Source organism: Erithacus rubecula (assembly GCF_903797595.1).
Source record: "Erithacus rubecula genome assembly, contig: scaffold_1159_arrow_ctg1, whole genome shotgun sequence".
Taxonomy (NCBI): domain Eukaryota; kingdom Metazoa; phylum Chordata; class Aves; order Passeriformes; family Muscicapidae; genus Erithacus; species Erithacus rubecula.
The window spans coordinates 14237-18335 of record NW_027636247.1 but is presented as its reverse complement, the minus strand read 5'-3'; the positions used below and the strand labels follow the sequence as shown (position 1 = coordinate 18335).

The following is a 4099-nucleotide window of genomic DNA, read 5'->3' as shown; positions in this document are numbered from 1 at the left end:
GCCTGACCAGCTCTGCTTACACATTGTGACACTAAATGTTGTTTTGAAAGGCACACTTATGAAATATGAATACTCCCTTGTTTCCAATCAGTGATACTTTGATTCAGCTTAAAACTCATGTGATAGAGGAATAAATCCTCTCTGTGTCAAAGGATATTGTTCAGTTCCAGTTGGGTGAACACAAAGAGGTGTTCAGAACCAGCTGGATTTCTGTAGTTTGCATTTAGCAACCATAATAAAGGTTTGTTTTCTGAAATGTCTGCCTGTAGGTAGCCAACCTGAATCTAAAGGATAATTCCTTCAGTCTGAAGGAACATCTGTTTCAGACCCTTCAGACTGATTGGCCTGGCTACACTGAAATGGATAGGGAGAAGTTGAAGGTGATACTTGCTAGGTAAGTTCAGTCTTTAGAGGAAGGAGAAGAGACTCTTCAGAACAAACACCCTGGGAGATGAAGCCTCACTTGTTAGAATATGCTGAGTCAGCAGCAACCCATCAGGGTCCTGCAGTTCAACTCCCTGGCCCTGCACAGGACACCACAAGAATCACACCCTGTGCCCAAGACTGTTGTCCAAATGCTTCTTGAGCTCCTGCTACAGTGACCAGGGGCCACGAGAGCCTGTTCCAGTGCTTGGGCGCTCTCTGGGGCAAGAATGTTTCCTGATATCCAGCCTAAAGCTCCCTCAAATCAGCTTCATGCTGTTTCCTTGGTCCTGACACTGAATGTCTGTATAACCTGAAACAAAAGAGCTATGACTGCTGATATTGAGGCCTTGGAACATGAAATGTTTCACCATCCTCACAGCAAATCAACTCCATCTCAGAACCCCACCAGCACCAGGCAAGCACCATCTCCAGGACCTTCTGAGACACATGCTCCAGCAAGACCTGCTCAGGTATTTGCTGCATTTTTAACATTCTTTATTGTGTATTAAGGTTTGGCCCTCTGCTTATGGTGTAAAAGCTGTGATGTGCATGTGCAGGACCAGGCCAAAGCATGTTGTGCCTCAGGCATTCTGACTGCTTTGGCAGGAAGGTTGTGATCAGAAGAGAGGATCCTGCAGGGGTGCAGCAGCACTGTCCTGAGCCAACTTTCTGCTCTGCCTGGAGACTTGAGCTCAGTCCCTGATCTCAACTCATTGCCTGCAGAAGGGCTCAAAGGGCTGGCTCTGCATGCATGACAAAACTGGGACAAAAGACTACTGTACATAAGAGGCTGCTGTACATAAAAGGGTGGGGCAGATGGGGCCCTCTGGCTTCCTTTTCCCTCTCTCTTGCTTTCATTCTCATTGTTTACTCCAGATCTACACTATCCATGTGACAGGACCAGCACAGGATCTAGAGAAGTGTGATATTCCCTCACTCCCTTCTCTGCCTTAATTTTGCTCCTCCTTTGCCCTGCCAGGGAATAGCATGGCTGTCCTGTTCTACTCAATCCTCAGTCCTGGATTTTGCTGTGGGAGTGAGGAGCTTGTGGCTGTGTGTTGTGCCATGTGAGCCAGCACAAGGTCATTGGGAGGACTGAGAGATGGAAGTGAACTGAAGAAAATGGAAGAGCTCATAAGTCACCACTTGTGAAAGTCTCTTGTATAAAGTAAAGAATATTTTAGCCATCAGCTTTTGAGTTTAAAGAGTGGAGTGGCTGCTGGAGTGAAGGCAACTGCACCTAAAAGCACAAGATTATCCTGACATGTGACTGATGTCTTTTTTCATCATGCTGATGAGAATTCACAACCAACCAGCACACCCTGAACTCCTGGGTTGTGTCAGTGATGCACTGATCTTGTCTTTAACAGGGAGACAGCTAAAACAGACTCTTTAGTAAATCATGTGTATGTGTGACATCAAGAGCTGTGTACAAGCATGAATTGGCAGCTAGAAAAAAACAACTGGACCTCCCCATTTTGGGGAAGCCTTAGATAGAGCTGCAGAAGGGAGTGCCTTTCTACCAAAACCTTTTAGCTACAGACTTGAAGTCTTGATGAGAAAGTAAAAATGACATAGAGCCTGAATGATTTTTTATTTAAGGAAAATTTGTTTTTAACCATTGGCACTTCAGAAATGCTGCTATTTTACAAATGGGAGCAAATCCTGATCATAGATTAATGAATTAATTATTTTGTTATTGATGCAGAAACGGCCTCTGGCTTCTGACTTCACCAGTCCTGTGCTGAGCAAGAAGAGGCGAATTGGTCACCAGCAGTTCACCAGTCACATCCAGCCAGCAGCTGGAGGTCTCTCTTCCTCCCGGGTGCTGCCTTCCACAGCCTTTTGTAATCAGAACATGTCTCCAAGGGTTGGCTCCATTTCCCCCTTCACCCATGAGGTGCACCAGAACAACAAGTTCCAGAGTTCTAGAGTCCCAGAGCCTGCCATGGAGCAGATGGAGATCTCCAATTCAAACGGGGAGAAAAATGAATTGGAAAGGCTGAAGCAGTCACATCCTTTGGATTTCGATGAAGGTATTAATATGCTGCTTTTCATAACTCCTCCCTGGAGAACTGTGGTGATTTGGCTATTCAGAGAAGCTCCTACCCAAATTAGGCAACAAGTGAGATCCTTTTCAATTGTACAGATGTTATTAACAGTAAATGCAACCCAGAGAGATAGAAAGGAATAAGAGAAGAGAGGTGGGGTGTAGAGAAGAGAGAAACATTAGGTATGAAATCATCACCACCACATGGATTCTCTGTGGTACAGCCAGTCCATCTTCACCCTTGGTCTTGTCAGTGGTGGGGGTCCCCAGGTGGCTCTGGAGGTTCCACCTTTGTACTGCCCAAGATTTGAGTACCCACAGGTACAGATGGTCACAGCTGCTCTTAGATCTCGGGCTGGAAGGGATGCAAGTGTCTTTTCCTTACACACAGTCTCTACAGCAAGAAAAAGATTCTTGCTTGAGTCTAAAAACACGTGAGCATTGTTCTTTAGGAGCCACAAAATTCAGAGCAGCTGGTGAAGGAAAAATCTGGACTGTGTTTCAAGTTGGGGCTTAGGCTGCAGCTTTTGTGCTGACTAAGCCATGAGAGCAAATGCACTTTTGGAAATGAAATGCTCACAGCAAAGCTCTTCTTACAGGTTGTATTGAACATACTGTGACTCTCCTGCTGACAAGAGTGCAGAAAATTTTCATCCAAACTTTGTTTCATGCGAACTTTGGGCCTCTGGAATGGACAAGGAAGTGGCCATAAAAACATGGCATGAGAAGAACTCCAGCCTTTTTCTCTATTTCTTTTTAGAACCTCCATGTTCATCACTCTCTCTCCCCCTCTGTCTATATCAAGCTGTTGTGTTTTGTGAAACTGCATCTGCTGCTGCATGACTGGAATGGCTGTGGAGATGCCACCTCATGCATTCAAAACAGAAAAGCTGAGCTGGGCTTTACACAATGGTAGTGCAGTAGAGAAAAGTGGCCATGCCTTCTTTCTACAGCCCAGAACTGGCTACTGGATAGAAAATTCTGTGTGCCCCATTATTGATTTTTGGAGCTTTTTTCAGAGTAATTTACTGTGATAACAAAGCTCTGAAGGACTTTTACAAGACCATCCAGTGGGTATTTTTTGGCTTTTGAAAGATCTCCTGATGAAGAGTGTCAAAAATTCTGCTTTTCTGCAGGAAAAGGAAAACAAACTTCCGTTGTCTCCACATGCTCTGCCACAAACACCCAAGCAGACTACTTGAGGTGAGTGAAAGAGCAGTTGAGCCTTGCCACTCGCAGTGAGTGCCCTGTGAAGCTCTTCCCAGTTTTGAAAGGATGATATTGAGAAGGTTTTGCTGGCCCTGCATAGCTAAGAGCTGAAATGAACACCGAGGTGGGTTCAGGCTGGGCTGGCCCTCCCTTCCTGCAGTGCAGTTGCTCAGGGTCAGCTGCAGCAGTGGTGCTGCATCCCTCCCTTGTATTTGCAGTGCAGGAGGGGAGGCAGAACTGTGTGTGTGTGGTATCAAACACTGGAATGGCTGCCAGCTGCTGTCAGAGCAGTGATGTTGGCAAGGGCACCCAGGCCTCCTGCAGCCCTGGGGCTCTGGGGCAGCTGTGCCCTTTGGAGCAGGCACTGCAGGGCCCTGGGTCACATTGGATACAGCCAGGGATGCTCCGTGGGAA

The 4099-nt window shown here is 46.4% G+C and overlaps 1 long non-coding RNA gene across 1 annotated transcript; it reads left to right on the top strand.

Moving 5' to 3' along the window:
- Positions 1-781: 781 nt before the first annotated feature.
- On the top strand, positions 782-3680 carry LOC306815330. Its single transcript, XR_013777379.1, has 3 exons — positions 782-896; positions 2135-2462; positions 3613-3680. It is a non-coding gene; the product is annotated as an uncharacterized lncRNA (long non-coding RNA).
- The last annotated feature ends 419 nt before the right edge of the window (positions 3681-4099 follow it).